Here is an 18,058-nt window from a genome sequence, read left to right on the forward strand (position 1 = left end):
TCTTTAGTTGGCAACTCTTAATCTAGAGTGCAAGTTTTTATATGTTTCAGTTTTGATCACAACCATTCTAATTATAATCTCGGAAAGATTAGATTTAATTGTAGACAGGAGAACTAAAATATCTTTCTCGTGTTATCCGTCGAACTTGTTGTTCAAGGTAGTTGTGTGATACTATAACAGTTTTAATATTTAGCCCTTGTGGCTGGTAATGTGGAAGTAGTTGTACCACTTAATATGAGGCAAGTCACATCCTAATACTACAGTATGGTTCATTCTCTACTACAACCGTACAACTGTGGTATTTCTATGCTATCGAATTTTGGCTGTCTTTAAATAACTGACCGACTGTTTTGTCTGAATTTGGCTGCCGGTAGAAAAATCAGATTATAAAACGAGGTCCGCCACCAATGGTAACTTACCGTACGTGTGTTCCCAGACAGCTTCATTCAGGAACTCGCTAAATCTAAGATGTTTGTTGCAATGCACATTGCACCCCTTAGAAAGTCTAAATGAAACACTTCGAAGAAAACTTTTTACATGCTGTATACCTGCGAACGTATGTATTCTTAGATTCAAGAGGAGCAGTGAATGAAAGAATAACCCCTATGAAACATAAAAATAATAATTTTGTTGTGAGAGAAAATAAAAGAATAACAAAACTGCTTTGAAAAAATCTGCTGCTAGGTATAACTGAGTACCGTGTCGCTCCATCCTGTTGATCACAACATGCTTAGATGGTCCTTACGATGGGGTTCACTGAGGGGTCAAGACGTTGCTGCTCAAGTCTTGTCTACTCATCGATTGTGGCCACCTGAGGCCATCCCAAGGTTGGAGGGGGGGGGGGGGGGGGGGGGGTTCCTGTGACGACGCTCTGTAAGCTCCAACTGGTCGCAAGTATAGTCCGTCGGATTCCCGTCAGCAGATACTGCAGATGACTCATTTATTTGATTCCAGCATTCTGGAGGAATGTGTCAAGAAGGTGAGGTAGTGTGATCGTGCGTTATCGTTTTGAAACACGAATCCATCGCCAAAATATTGACTGTATGGCTGGACAACTACCTGTGGGATGCAATTATTTTCGATAGCCATGAAGGGCACCAAAAACCGTGGTTGACACCAGCCTAAAACATTTCTGAAGAACCTTTCTGCTGAGCTCGTCCTTAAGATATCACATTTTGAGGGAAGTAGAGGACCGGTCCACTACCTCTCCGGGTATGGGTCGTATCCTACAAATCTGAATAGAACTGGTAACAGGACAACGACAGCTGTACTGTAGTGGAATCGGCACACCAGATCATGTCTTACGGAAACGTCTTCTAGTTGAAACTTTAGCAGGGACCGTCAGGCAGGCTTTAAAGGGTGAAACTGTTCACGGCATAAACAGAGTAAAAGAGGACTTTTATACCTTAAATATTGTATCTGATGCCGTCTTAAAAAGCAAGGCGTAACTATAGCCAACAGATCCCACTAAAGAGATGAGTAACGCCTGTAGACGACTCTAGGGAACGACAACGGAGCCCAATAGCTCAACTATCGTTTGACCCATTACCGGAAGAGGAAAGGGAGTGGGCACAAGCGTACCTAAGAAGAACGAGATGACCCAGTGAAAAATAAGGGGCGTTCAAAAAGAAACGAGCCGGAGGCATAATTTCAGCAACCAAAACCTGTATGTTAGAAGTCGTCTGTTGAGACACTTGGTCCACTGTGCGATGTTAACCATTTCCGCCCGTACTACTAGACGTCGTTTGTCCGAGGTGAAACGTTTGTCCCTCAGGGCCTTTTTAGGGGGACCAAAAATGGCGTAATCACGGGGAGAGATGTCCGGACTGTATGGATGGTGGCCGATAACCTCCCATTTGTATTTCTGCAGGAGTGCCGCGAATGTATTGGCTGTAAGAGGCTTTGCATTGTCGTGAAGCAGAATGACCCCACGGGTGAGACTGTCTGGTCTTTTTGATTTGATCGCTTGGCGAAGGGTGGGTAACGCTGGGCATTCACTGTTGTCCTGTGCTGCAGGAAGTGAATCAGAAGGGGGACATCCTGGTCAAAGAAGAACGTTAGCAGCGGGACAAACGATTCACCTCGGTCGACGACGTCCAGCTGTAGGTGCGTAACTGGTTAACATCGCATTCCCGGGAATTTTATGAGACAGCCATTCACCGCCTTGTGTCACAGTGGGACAAGTGTCTCAACAGCCATTGTCAATATTTCTAACATACAGGTATTGTTTTCTGTAATTATGCCTCCTGCTCATTTCTTTTTGAATGCCCCTTATATAAATGATGCGCTCTGTTCCGTCACCACGCTGTGTGGAGGCAGCAAAGGTGCTGGAAGACCCGACAGGGTGGCCAGTTTGGTAAGGAATGTAGAAAGAAACTACTTACATTCCGATAGTAGTAAATATTGTGTGTGTTTGTATGTATGTGTGTGTGTGTGTGTGTGTGTGTGTGTGTGTGTGTGTGTGTGTTTTGAATGTGTCCATCTCAGACTACAGTAAAGAGATACAGTGAAGCTACAAAAGTCAATACACACTTGGGTGCAAAAGTAAGGACGAATGTAAAGCTCGCATGATAATAATTACACTGGAGTAACCACACTTTCTTACACCTATTAAAAGGCAGGACATGGATCTCAATAGGGGATGTAATCACCACGGTCTGCCGTGCATTCTCTGCAACGCGTTTACACTCTAACCATAAGGTTGGTAAGGAGTTCTTGCGGTAGGGCGTTCCTCATGAATACACGATGGATTTGCAGTACTCCCCATACGAGAATTTTGCGAGTTCATGTACCCAGATAAATGAAACCACGACTCACCAGTGAAAAACGTTTCATTAAGAATATTCCTCCCATTTTGTTGAACGAAATTTTTGAACCAGTGACAATGATGCAGTCTCTTGCCATGATCAGTTTTTTCAGTTCTTGCACGGCTGTCACTTTGTATGGGAAATGTTCAAATTTTTTCCTTACAGGTGTATGGGTCGTTCCGACACTAACATCAATTTCCTGGGCGAGGTTTCTTACTAACTTGCTCCGAGTCATGGACATTTTATCGTAAATATCGAGTAGTTTATCCTCAGACAAAACGCTAGGACGACCACTTCTCGGTGCATCTGTCACTGAACCCGTACTTCGAAATTTGTTAACCAAATCACGCACAGTATCGCGATGTGGGAGTGTTGTCTCCGGGAAAACTGAATTAAATGTTTAACGAATTGAAACTGTGTATTTACCGCCAGATTTGAACACTTGTTTGACTAAAAACATACGTTCTTCAATGGTTAGCATTTTAACAGTGACAAAAACGAAACAAACAAACAAAGGAACTAAATTTAAACGTTCACGTCAACACGTAACGACACACACCACCGATACTACTGACGCTGGCTGAGATAAACGAAACAGTGGTATGTTGGGAGAGTCTACTTGAAGGGAAGTAACCCAGGCAGGCGAATAATCATATGGCACGTGCGGCTAACAATCATACGGCACTGCTGAGAGACTTTTTGAACACCCCATACCTTATGTAGGTCCCAATCTGTGAGATAGGAAAAGTGATAACATTTTTGTCCTACAATGAATTTTCACTCTGCAGTGAGGTGTGCATGGATTTGAAACTTCCTGGGAGATCAAAAGTGTGTGCCTGAGTGGGATTCGAAACTAGGACCTTTGCCTTACACGGGCAAGTGATCTATTGACTGAGCTGTCCAAGCACGACTCAAAATGTGCCTCACCCACCGACAGGTTCGGGCGGGGAGGATAAGTCGTGCTTGGATAGTTCAGTCAGGATAGAGCACTTGGCCGCGAAAAAGGTCCCAGGTTCGAATCCCGGTCTGGCATACAATTTTAACCTGCTAGGAAGTTTCTACATCTTTTTACTACTTTTCTTGTCAAAGACTGATATCTCCGATCAGTATTGCCTAAATGGCACAAATTATTTGCCGATGTTACAAAACTTCACCGTATTTGAACTTACTTTTGAAGCAAATTAACCACATGAAAAATTTAAAGGAAACATTACTTGATCTAAATTTCGTATTATGCAAGTTTTGAGTGTGAAAGGAAATCTCAGATGTCATTAAATGCAGAGTCCCCAAGTGGTGAAGCGAAAGCAGAAATAAGGTAAACACAGTAGTGAAATTTCTGCCAGCCTATGCTGTGTATTTCCTTTCGGCTGTGTTAAACGAGAATAACTTTTTAAAGAGAAAAATACCCCGAAGAACTAAGTGACTGAAGAGTTTCGTAACCGTGTGGCATATGTAACAAAAAAAGGAATGAGATTTATAAAACTAATTTCGACACACAGTGAAGATAATAAGAATAAGCTGGAGCCATGGTATAAATAGATGAGGTCATGAATGAGTCAATTAAAAAATGAAATTACAAATATCTTTAAGATCACGAAGAAACACATTTCATATTTAAAAACAAAATTACACAATTGGCAATACTTTAAATTTTCTCAGGTCTCATTACCGACTTCAGTCTACCATTGAGATTTCTGTGCTATAAAATGTGCACCTGTTTCGATGTCGGGGTACCGTTATTTCCGGAGTGTGGCAAGGATTACAGTGCGAAAGACCAATTCGTCTCCTGTGTTTACTTTCACCCAGTGGGCTTCGCTTTTCAGCCATCCCCGCCCGAGAATCGATGGAAGACAGATGATTCTCTTCTCGAGAAGGGCTGCCGGATAAATTTGAAGGCCCCAGTTCGGTATAGACTGAAAACCGCCCAGCTGCCTCAGTCGTGCGATTTACGCAAGGCTTTTATGAAAAGGGTGAGGGAGATGCGAGGACGTTCAGAGATGTAGAGTTATCCATTTTCCTACTTGCCGTATCCGCGAATGAACCGGTAAAGGAAGTGAATAATAACAGTACGTCGCTCATTCTGCCACGTGCGCTTCAGGGCCTTGCGGACCCTAAACTAAATTTACATTTAAAAATACACTCCTGGAAATTGAAATAAGAACACCGTGAATTCATTGTCCCAGGAAGGGGAAACTTTATTGACACATTCCTGGGGTCAGACACATCACATGATCACACTGACAGAACCACAGGCACATAGACACAGGCAACAGAGCATGCACAATGTCGGCACTAGTACAGTGTATATCCACCTTTCGCAGCAATGCAGGCTGCTATTCTCCCATGGAGACGATCGTAGAGATGCTGGATGTAGTCCTGTGGAACGGCTTGCCATGCCATTTCCACCTGGCGCCTCAGTTGGACCAGCGTTCGTGCTGGACGTGCAGACCGCGTGAGACGACGCTTCATCCAGTCCCAAACATGCTCAATGGGGGACCGATCCGGAGATCTTGCTGGCCAGGGTAGGTGACTTACACCTTCTAGAGCACGTTGGGTGGCACGGGATAGATGCGGACGTGCATTGTCCTGTTGGAACAGCAAGTTCCCTTGCCGGTCTAGGAATGGTAGAACGATGGGTTCGATGACGGTTTGGATGTACCGTGCACTATTCAGTGTCCCCTCGACGATCACCAGTAGTGTACGGCCAGTGTAGGAGATCGCTCCACACACCATGATGCCGGGTGTTGGCCCTGTGTGCCTCGGTCGTATGCAGTCCTGATTGTGGCGCTCACCTGCACGGCGCCAAACACGCATACGACCATCATTGGCACCAAGGCAGAAGCGACTCTCATCGCTGAAGACGACACGTCTCCATTCGTCCCTCCATTCACGCCTGTCGCGACACCACTGGAGGCGGGCTGCACGATGTTGGGGCGTGAGCGGAAGACGGCCTAACGGTGTGCGGGACCGTAGCCCAGCTTCATGGAGACGGTTGCGAATGGTCCTCGCCGATACCCCAGGAGCAACAGTGTCCCTAATTTGCTGGGAAGTGGCGGTGTGGTCCCCTACGGCACTGCGTAGGATCCTACGGTCTTGGCGTGCATCCGTGCGTCGCTGAGGTCCGGTCCCAGGTCGACGGGCACGTGCACCTTCCGCCGACCACTGGCGACAACATCGATGTACTGTGGAGACCTCACGCCCCACGTGTTGAGCAATTCGGCGGTACGTCCACCCGGCCTCCCGCATGCCCACTATACGCCCTCGCTCAAAGTCCGTCAACTGCACATACGGTTCACGTCCACGCTGTCGCGACATGCTACCAGTGTTAAAGACTGCGTTGGAGCTCCGTATGCCACGGCAAACTGGCTGACACCGACGGCGGCGGTGCACAAATGCTGCGCAGCTAGCGCCATTCGACGGCCAACACCGCGGTTCCTGGTGTGTCCGCTGTGCCGTGCGTGTGATCATTGCTTGTACAGCCCTCTCGCAGTGTCCGGAGCAAGTATGGTGGGTCTGACACACCGGTGTCAATGTGTTCTTTTTTCCATTTCCAGGAGTGTAACATAACAGTTTCTCTGTCTCAAGTTGTGAGAAACTTTGCCGGATGCTTAACAGGGAAAAAGTACATGAGATCAGAATAACCCATATAGTACCTGAATGTACACTTACTGCCATAGACCTGCTAATATACAGCTGTTAGTGTTCTAATTCATCTCAGTATAATTTCTGAAGACTTATGTGAAAGATTTAGAAAGAAACATGCTTAATTTTGCTTTAGAGATTCAAACTGTTGCGAACTAATATGCTCAATACTACACCGAAGTGAGGACGTGACTGTCTCTTGAATAGTGAATAATTCACATTTGTGAGTGTGAAGTATTATTTGACGTTCCTACCAGCAAGGAAGTTTTCTTAGAGGGACGAATAAGTTCACTGTATAAATGTGAGTCCACTTCGATGAAAATCAAATGACACAGTTCTTACGAAATTTCTGAGCTATTTATCTGTGAAACGAAATGTTATTGTTACACTGCAATACACCCTAAGAAAAGAAAAGACACACCACGAAGAAATTATCCGAATAGGGTGGATGTCGGCAGATGTGATGTACACGTACAAGCAAGCAAATGATTACAGTTTCAGAAAAACTGGATGATTTATTCAAGATAAAGAGTTTCACGAACTGAGGAAGTCAAGAACGCGTTGTTCCACTTCTTGTACCTTATGCAAGTGGTTATTGGGCTTGGCATTGGTTGATAAAGTTCTTGGATGTCCTCCTGAGGGATAACCTGTCAGATTCTGCCAAAATGGCAACTTAGATCGTCAAAATCTCCAGATGCTTGGAGGGCCCTGCCCATAATGCTCCAAACTTTCTCATTTTCAGAGAGATCCAGCGACATTCCTGGCGAAGGTAATGTTTGATGAGCACGAAGACAAGCAGTAGAAACTATCGCCATGTGCAGGCGGCCGCTATCTTGCTGAAATTAAAGCCCAAGATGGCTTGCCAAGAAGGGCAACAAAACGGGCGGGATAACCTCGTCGAGGTAATGCAGTGCTGTAAGCGTGCCGCGGATGACAACCATAGGGGATATGGAAATGGCACCCAAGACCACTACTCCTGTAGGGCGGACGACAGTCAAGTTGGTTCCGGTATCCCACCACGGTCCAGGGCATCTCCAGACACGGCTTCACTGGTCGTCGGGGTTCAGTTCGAAGCGGGACTTATCGATGAAGGCAATTCTACTCCAGTTGATGAGATACCCGGCCGAAGACGAATCTGAACACACCTCGGACAGTGGTGGGAAACCAATCTGACTGTAGCCAGCCAGCCATACAGCCCGACGACCAAGAATGGTGGTCTCGGATGCCATTTCTTATCACAGCAGGACCGCTTTGGTTGTTATCCACAGCATCCTTACTGCACAGCGATACGTCGACGGTATTCTACATCCTGTTTTGTTATCCTTCATGGCAAGCCATCCTCGGCTTACATTTCAGCAAGATAGTATCCTCCCGCCCACTCAGAGAGCTTCTACTGCTTGTCTTCGTGCTCGCCAAACCGTTCCTTGGTCAGCAGGGTCACCGGCTGTCTCCCCAGATCGGAACGTTTGGAGCATTATGGGCAGAGCCCTCCAACCGGCTCGGAATTTTGGCGATCTAATGTGCAGATTGGCCAGAATTTGACACTATATCCCTCAGGAGGATACCCAACGATTCCACCAATCAGTTCCAAGCAGTATAACTGCTTGCATAAGGGTCTGAGATGGAGCAACGCGTTATTGACATGCTGAGTGTGTGAAGCTGTTTGTCTTGAATAATCATCCAGTTTTTCTGAAATTGTGATCATTTCTTCGTCTGTATATGCAAATTACATCTACTGGTTTCCGTTCAGTTCAAATAACTCCGTTGTGCGTCGGTTTTTTATTGTCTTAGTGTGTATTAGCAATGATTATACCTTGCTAGAAGTGTATAATTATATAATGTAAGAGGAATAAAGAAATATCCTATTTTTCGATATAGTTCCATCCGAATGTAGCATATTTCTGGCACTGTATTTCTTTCGCTGGAATAGAATCTTTTGTCTTCCTTCAGCAGTCACAGCTGCATAGTGCTCATGACCTCTGTATTAGAGTGGGACTTGTTACCATACAAGGTCCTTGAGGTAAGGAAACAGCTACTGTTTAGCGGGACCTGACCTGATGCGTAAGTTGGGAAGCACTGGACTGGATAGCCGGCGCAGTTACATCGACCACGTGACCGAGAACCGGCAGAACTCCGCGTGAGAGCTTTCCACGTCGTTTAGCTTTGATAACAGCACTAAGTTGGTGTGTAACTCTGGCATAATTTTTACCAGTGGTCGTAGAGCAAGTTCGAAGAAGTCTGACAGCTGGGTGACTTTTGAAACACAGGTTAATATCGTTCAGTTTTTCTCAGCTGTTGGAATTGTGCCGCTTTGAAACTGCAGTTAAATTAACCAACGCCAGAGTAAAAATTTAGAAAATGTTTTGCCGATAAACATAATCAAATATTGTATCAGCTCGATGTGATATTTTATAATGGTGATTACCTTTCAGTAACAAAATGTAATAAAATTTAAGAAGTTTCCTAATTCGTTTGCAGAACGTTTGAGTCATAAATAGTTATATACTTCAAGTGAACTATATCTTACTTCGTATATACAAATACTTTTCTGAACAGCGAATTATGTCCAATAGTTCCAGTATTAGGTTAGCCACCGGTGGCTCGATAAAGACCAAGACAAAGAGTTTCTGCAAGCGCTGATAATTATAGGCAACAACAAGGCATAAAAGTGTGTTTTCTCAGGGAATAGACGGGAAAATTTGAATCCTAACTGACCACGTAGAACTTACAATGCAAATATAATTTTTGTTTGATTGGAAAAATAAAGAAAATATCAACGGATCGTGGAATATACGGCAAAGATTATCCAATAGTGTCAAAGAGGGCAGCCTTGCTACGTTTTCCGTCTTTTCGCAGTGTCAGAGGCAGCGGGCAAGAAATATAAGGGGCAATTAAAAAGTTTCTTTCCGAGGGCGTAGCTGCAGCGTATATGCAACCTAATGCGACTCCAATACGAGTATATAAGCACAGACGTGTTAGCGAGGAGTTAGTGTGGCCTTCGAAGAGAAACTTTTTGATCACCCTTTACAATTTTATTATTTGTCTTGCAAGCTGGCATTTCAGCCCTTCTACACGTTGGTAGACATTTTACCGACGTACAGAGTTTCTGTACAACCATTCTATTCTTCTAAGCCTTCTTTGATTGTACTGATTGTATCTGATGGTCTAAACGTCTTATTTACGTTTCAGGAACACTCTAAAACTAGAGATCAGACGAAGTTACCAACAAACTGAATTATCATGACTAGATTGTGTACCCAGCGTTTTATATAAATACAAGGTGACAGTTATTGAACAATATGAAAAAAAGTAAATTAGTTACAAACTACGACGTGCACATACTATATTCAACATGTAAACGTCACTATACATATTCGGATTTAGGCTGTAACATGTTATATATGCCTGCCATCATCGGCGATGTTGTCGCGCAGACGAATAGTGAAATTTTGCATGACCCACTGAAGTGTCGGAACATTGATGCTGTCGATGATCTCCTGAATGCTGTTTTCAGCTCAGCAATGGTTATGGAGTTAGTGCCGTACATCTTGCCTCTAATACAGCCCCACAAAAACGAGTCACATATGTCGGATCCGGAGAATATGGCAGCCAATCGAGGGCCATGACAGTAGCCTCTGGGTGCCCCAGAGCCAGCATGCGGTCCCCAAAGTGCCCTTGCAGGACATCAAACACTCTCCTGCTTCGATGGGGTCGAGCTCCGTCTCGCATTAACCACATCTTGTCGAAATCAGGGACACTTTGGACAGTAGGGATGAAATCATCTTCCAAAACCTTTACGTACCGTTCGATAGTCACCATGTTATCAAGGAATATCCCACCGATTTTTCCGTGACCGGACATTGCACACCCGTTGAGAGTGGAGAGACTTCTCGAGCTCGAAATGCTGATTTTGAATCCCCCAAATGCCCCAGTTTTGCTTACTGACGAACCCATGCAAATGAAAGTGGGCTTCGTCGCTAAACCACACCAAGCATGGGAATTCTAATTTCCATCATGGCCTGCGGCCATCTGTGCAGTTTGAACGTCCTAACGTAAACCGTTCAGAAGTTATGACGATTTTATTTCATATGTTCAAAAATGTTCAAATGTGTGCGAAATGTTATGGGACTTAACTGCTAAGGTCATCAGTCCCTAAGCTTACACACTACTTAACCTAAATTATCCTAAGGACAAACACACACACCCGTGCTCGAGGGAGGACTCCAACCTCCGCCGGGACCAGCCGCACAGTCCATGACTGCAGCGCCTTAGAACGTATTTCATATAGTTCGTTAATTGTCACCCTGTCACTGTACCTACACTGATAAGCCAAAACATTACGACCACTGCACACCGGGACGTTGGATACCGTGAGGCGGTGTTGCGGCCATGTGACGTGGTAACAAAAGTACGTGAGCGGAGCAGACACGGACGGGGGATGACCCGAACATAGATGTGGGCTGCAAATGGTGAAATCCATTGAGATAAGCGAATTTGACAAAGGATAGATTACTACTATGCAGAGCCTGTGAACGGCTATCTAGAAGACGGCGAAGCTGGTCGAAAGTTCACGTACTACTCTCATGAGCATCTGCGCAAAGAGGTAGAAGGAACAGTGAAACTATCACTAAGCATTAAGTGTTTGGACGTCCACGACTCTTCATAGGATGTGGGGTTCAGGGGCTGTCTGTTCCGTAAAAAGAAGAGATGATTATCTGTGGAATCTCTGCCAAAAGAGTCCAATGCTGGTGCATGCACAAGTGTTTCGGAGCACGCCATTCACATACATTGTTGAACATAGAGCTCCACAGCAGACGACCCCTACATATTCACATGATGACCCAACGACATCGCCAGTTACGACTGCAGTGGGCACGCGACCATCGGGATTCGACCGTCGATCAATGGAAACGTGAGTAGTACGGTATTGGTGGCATGAGGTCACTCTTGATATCAAACTGATATGAAAATTAATTAAACTGATTAATGAATCCTCCCAACCACGCCCACCACCACCCCAAACCACGCCCACCCCCACCTCCAGACGACGTAACGTGTTTTTATGAGACCGCATGTGGACCCCAGCCCCTTCTCCACCCCACATACCATATTGGCCAGAATTTCGAACTTTAGCAGGAATTTCAAATTTTTGTGGGAATTTCTTCGTCCCAGGGCTGTGCTGGCATCCCACCCCACCACCCCTCGACGAACTGGTGGGAAATTGAAAGTGGATGTGCCATTTCCCGTCCACAATTATGTTATACCACCAGAGGCACTTGGAAATGGAGGTGCCCTTTCTGGGACTCAAACCCTGCTTCTACCAGATGGAAAGCCCAAGTGCACCCCCGAACACATGGAAACTGTCCACATGCAGGAGAGGAAGGTTATGTTAGTGTACTTTATTTATTTTCGTCGGGAAAATGAAGTAAGGATAGGTCCTAATTATGTCAAGGCCTAATTAGGCCTAATTACACAACTATATACTTAGTGCCACACAAGGATAGCCTAAAATAGCAATACAGCTCAATAAATGATGATACCATACAAGTGGTGTTATCCTGCTGGCAAAAATTTCGCAGTACCACTCGAAACTAGTGACAAACACACTGAAACTCTACCCTTCACCTACACGCTGGCGGAAAAAGGTAGGGGTGTAAGGTACTTTCTTCATTCTTTGTGGCTGGAAATACGTTCAATTGACGAGATACTGGTGTTGGACGAAGATGAGTTTAAAAAGTGTATTATCTGTAAGCATAAAGCTGAGAACAGTATCTACTGTTGTTTGTCATCAGAGTTCACTACAGACACCCACTCAAAAACCACCCTGCCGAGCGGTTCTAGGCGATACAGTCCGGAACCGCTACTTTCGCAGAGTCGAATCCTGCCTCGGGCATGGATGTGTGTGATGTCCTTAGGTTAGTTAGGTTTAAGTAGTTCTAAGTTCTAGGGGACTGCTGACAAGTGGACAGCTGACAAGTGGAACATCAGCGACCTTGGCGGGTTAATGTATGGCGCGGCATTATGGGAGGAAGGATAATTGGCACCATTTTATCGATGGCAATCTAAATGGTGCAATCTATGCTGATTTCCTACGTAATGTTCTACCTATGTTACTACAAGATGTTTCACTGCATGACAGAATGGCGATGTACTTCCAACATGATGGATGTCCTGCACATAGCCCGCGTGCGGTTGAAGCGGTATTGAATAGTATATTTCATGACAGGTAGATTGGTCGTGGAAGCATCAAAAAAATGGTTCAAATGGCTCTGAGCACTATGGGACTTAACATCTGTGGTCATCGTTCCCCTAGAACTTAGAACTAATTAAACCTAACTAACCTAAGGACATCACACACATCCATGCCCGAGGCAGGATGCTAACCTGCGGCCGTAGCAGCCGCGCGGTTCCTGACTGAGCGCCTAGAACCGCGAGACCACCGCGGCCGGCGTGGAAGCATCATACCATGGCCTGTACGTTCACCGGATCTGATGTCCCCGGATTTCTTTCTGGGGGGAAAGTTGAAGAATATTTGCTATTGCCTATTGTGATCAACCGACAACGCCTGACAACATGCGTCAGTGCATTGTCAATGCATGTGCGAACATTACGGAAGGCGAACTACTCACTGTTGAGAGGAATGTCGTTACACGAGTTGCGGCCACATGCAGTAAGCGTTGTTTCACGCAGTGGAGAATGGCAAAACAGAGGCACGCCGGCGACCGAGGCGTTGCGAAATAAGCACTCACAGATAGCCTTGCTGACAGCAGCAGTCTACCAACAGACTGACGCAAGGACGCACACAGGCCGAGCGAAGCCTGGAGAGCGCTGAGTAAGGGGAAGTGAGGCCAGCACGCTAAGTTACGCAGCAATATACTGCGGGAGTAACAACAAAAAGCTGCTACCGAGAGTAAAAAAACGTCCTCCTGCTGGATATAAATAGTGGAGCGCAGGCAGCAACAGGGAGAAGCCATTAGGAAACAGTTCGGATCTGAGGACGGACGTGGTCCGTGTCCGAATGTTCAATCTTTGTAGGTGACGATTCCGGAAGTCTGTTCCAGCTCGCATGAGTCATCCGTTCGCCGCCAGATGTCAACTTCAGCTCTGGAAGTCGGCCCAAGTTTGGTCGACACCATGGCTGACTAACTACAGCGAGAAATTGCAGCAGGACCGGCCGCAGCGCGGTCTTGGTCACAGGCGCCGCCGGGGACTGATGCCCCGACCTCACGGCAAACCGGCCCCACAGCGCGTGGTCCGTCCATGACGGGACCTCGCGGACATCGCGACTGACGGCTTCCCAGCCGCCGGTGCAGCAGGCGTCGGCAGCTGACCTCACGGCGACACGGCTCCGTGGGCGTGCCCGTACAGATGCGCCGAGCGGTGACGAGTTCATCTCAACCACAGGGCTTACTACATGTGGCCACAACACACGTATTGCCAAATGGATTGAGGTTGATGGGCATGATTTTGAGCATTTATTGCATTAATGTGGCATTTAGAGGTAATCATGCTGTAACAGCATGCGTTCTTCGAAATGATAAGTTCACAAAGGTACATGTATCACATTGGAACAACCGAAATAAAATGTTCAAACGTACCTACGTTCTGTATTTCAATTTAAAAAACCTGTCTGTTACGATCTGTTCGTCTAAAATTGTGAGCCATGCCTTTGTGACTATTACAGCGCCATCTACCACAAAGCGAAAAAAATGGTCCAACTAAAACATTCATATTTCTTTATGTACTACACGAATATGTAATAAAAATGGGGGTTCCTATTTAAAAAACACAGTTGATATCTGTTTGACCTATGGCAGCGCCATCTAGTGGGCCAACCATAGCGCCATCTGGTTTCCCCCTTCAAGCTAGACAAGTTTCGTTGTTTGTAGTTTTTTCGTTTGACGCTTATTTCGTGAGATATTTGGCCAGGTCACGATCAGTGGACCATCCTGCATAAATTTCCGAATTACGACCGGTTCTCACAAAGAGCATTAAAGAGAAGAATCATTGCGTTTAGCAGACTTAAACCATTCCCTAGAGTGTTCTGTAGGAGAGTGGGTCAATGTCACATGTGTCAACATTATTAGTGTGAATGGGCTGTACACGAGAGGTGTGGTCTTCGGATGAAGTTACTATATTATCCTTCACATGATCAAAACTATCTAACATGAGACCAAGACTTCTTTGTGCAAGATATTCGAATGTGGTGATGCTACTGTAAACAGCAATAAGCCTGTTACATCTCCTTTGTCTACTGATCGTGGTGCTTATTCCCTTGTAAGAAGTTGCTGCTTCTTCGTGTGCATTTTCCTGCAGAGGTGTGTGAGTGGTACCTCAATGTATTAGCTATCGAAAATATTCAAGTCGGTTTTTCTTCGCTCTGTTTCCTAGTGAGACACAGCCGTACCCTTAAAGACCGATACTACTACTGATATTAATGATATGCTCGACTGACTTGGGAAGTGTGATTGAGGGTACGTACGTTTCCTACTAAAAAAGACGTATAAAATCCATTAATTAATCCATATAAAATCCAGTCTCCAGACTTCGTTCTAGTTGGTTTATAAGCAGCTCGAGGTGTGGATACACACTGACGGTGCCTTCCTTGGATACCGGAATATTGTAGAAGGATGTGGTTTTATAATTTTAAAATTTGTCATCGTAATGAACAGGGTAACATACTTGCAGGGTGGTTGTATGTCTGATGTTGGACAAATACATCCTCCATTCGAGTATTAAGAGCGTTGAATTCCGCACGACTAATACTTCGGAAACCACACGGCTTTAAAAGAATATCATTTTCACGTGCAGAACCGTGTAGTCATCGGAGTGTGCGTTTATGTTCTGTGATCATTTCTCTCATGCTGGTACCTTCCTGGTACTGACTCTGGACAGTGGAATAATGCTTAAGAATTGATTGCACAGTTGATTTACGTGAAAAGTTTTAAAATTCACAAGTCTGGACCTCCATCATGTTTAAGCCACAAGTTTCTTCTGAACCGTCTTTTATAGCAACGCAACACTTTCATGTATACTATACTCCGATAAGAGGCGAGACCCTCCTCGACACGCACGCATCTTGTGCATTTGGACGGGTACCGTGGTAAGATTAGTGTTGCTGGAAGGATTGGTCAAGGACAATGTGAGAGGGATCTGTCAATCTCATACGAATGCGACAATACTCTGTGGCGCCCATCCATACAGGGAAAGATGGCTAGTCGTAATCGTAAATTCTGCTCTATAATCGATATGCTGGAAATATGTAGATAACCTCTTTGCATCGGTATAGGGCGCTGTCTGGTATATTTTGCTGTATGTGGTTGACTGGATGTACTGCATTCGCAATGTACTATATAGTACTTGCAAAGTAGTGGAGGGGAGCTTTAGCAATGATGCAGAAATTAGGAAGCATTTTATGGTGTCATTGACTGGCGATGAAATTACGGAACAACAGGTAAAATTGGTCTCGCTATCAACTGCGGTGTGTATTACAGTACAACGTCTCATATCAACATCGTCTTTCCCATCCCGATCGTCCACTGTGTATGCTGTTGACTACCGGATAATGATTGACTGAAAACACTCGGTTGAGATGGAGGGAGCCTTAAAGGAACACTGGATATCTGCTACTTGTCGCTGTGGGGCATGGGACTAAATGTATAAGCCATCACCTTCATACAGTTGTTTGGAAGCGTTTCTCAGTGCTGCAGATTCGTCCTATTTCTATATGAAGCGATGCCCGCCACATTTGTTTAACTATATTTTTTTAAATTTTTTCCACAAATAAGAAAACACTACTTCTTTTTATTTCTACTATCTCACACGTGTTGTGGAAAGCACCTTCTGGCGATGGCCAATACCGGAACAGTAATCATGTACATGACTGCAGAATGAAGGAACAATGCTTTTCGAAATGGAACACCGAGACATCCGCTACCCTGTCGATGGGGAAGGTGAGATTAACTGTACAGATCAACATCTTCGAATAGATCTTGGAAGCGCTCTACAATACTGCAAACTCTTCCAGTTTCCATATGTTGCGATGTCTTCCACATTTTTGTCAATGAGAAACATCCCCTCTGTGTTTTATTCCTACCAGCCTGTGTTGTGGTAGCTGTGTAGTTTACGCCATACGATGTTCAGCTTTTTGTGAGAGCCAAATGACCGAAACGTGTTAATATCAGTTTAGCAGCAGCTCACACAGACCTCTAAGTCATGGCAGAAAAAACGAAGGTTACGGCGGTGTACACTGATCAGATGTGTTACAATTTAAAAAAAAGTATGATACTGCTTACGAAGGAACAACACAGGAGCACTCTCATGTACTTGATAGTCTGTTGGATATGGTACTTCTGCAGTACAGGTGACGAAAATTTACAACTGTCTGTGGAAGTGACTTGGATCACCAGCCACCTGCTCGAATGATCCAGTACCTTCATATTTAATAGGATCACCACATATGGTCAATGCCGAAAAGTAGACGGTCGCATTAACTCAGCTCGTCATGTTTCTCCACGAGGTGCAGAAGGTCTTAGATATAGCGCTCTCTGACTTCCGTTCAGGTTCGACTTAAATTAGGACGATCACGTGGACAAAGCTGCAGCGTGGGTGCAGCAGAGACTGAAGATCAGTTACAAGATGCAGAGGGATTGTCTTAAAAAACAGCGCTGGATTTATTGCTGTGTGGGATCCTAAGCAGGTAAGTTCGAAAAAGGTGACTCGTTTCGAGATGAGTGAGTGACATAAATATGATTCACCCGTGCCGTAATTATTAAAAGACGTCTCAACAGGACCCAATGCAAGTATGTGGTTGAATGGATAGATTCGATTCCAAATCGGGGACAGCATTTCTACCAGAAATCGTATCGCTATCAGCGACCCTGTAGACTGAAGGCCACTTTTTATGCATGGTGACAGTAACATAGTCGTTATGATCGTGTTTTTAATAGCACTGCCCTTACAGGAAATATATGTTATAGGCAATAGAATCCCCCTAAGGTCAGCTTCAAATGTCGTTTCTCAATAGTCTTCCTCGAAAAGAACATCGTCTTCCCTCCATGGATTCCCATTTGACCTACCTGGTGAGGGTAGTCCGACCACCCGTCAGGGTAGCCAAGCGCGCTAACGCGCTGCTTCCTGGACGCGGGTAGGCGAGTCGGCCCCGGATCGAATCCGCCCGGCGGATTAACGACGAGGACCGGTGTGCTGGCCAGCCTGGATGTGGTTTTAGGCGGTTTTCCACATCCTGCTAGGTGAATACCAGGCTGGTCCACACGTTCCTCCTCAATTACACAACTCGCAGACATCTGAACACACTCGCACTATTCCATGGCTTACACTAGACACAGACAGCAGGGGTACACTAATTCCGTTCCGGGGGGTACGGGGTGGGGGCAGGAAGGGCCTCCGGCCACCCCTTTCCACTAACCTTGCCAAATCCGTTCCTAACAATGTCGACCCTGCGTCAGTGCGGGACATGGCACCAATGAAAGAAAGAAAGTGAGTGTAATCTGACTGCTGAAAAAAAAAAAAAAATACTCGCCCTGCTCCCATGATCAATTTTATTAATTAGCTTCTCAATTTGGTAACAATGATGTGCCACCTGGTGG

This window comes from Schistocerca americana, chromosome X (genome assembly GCF_021461395.2).
Source record: "Schistocerca americana isolate TAMUIC-IGC-003095 chromosome X, iqSchAmer2.1, whole genome shotgun sequence".
Lineage (NCBI taxonomy): Eukaryota > Metazoa > Arthropoda > Insecta > Orthoptera > Acrididae > Schistocerca > Schistocerca americana.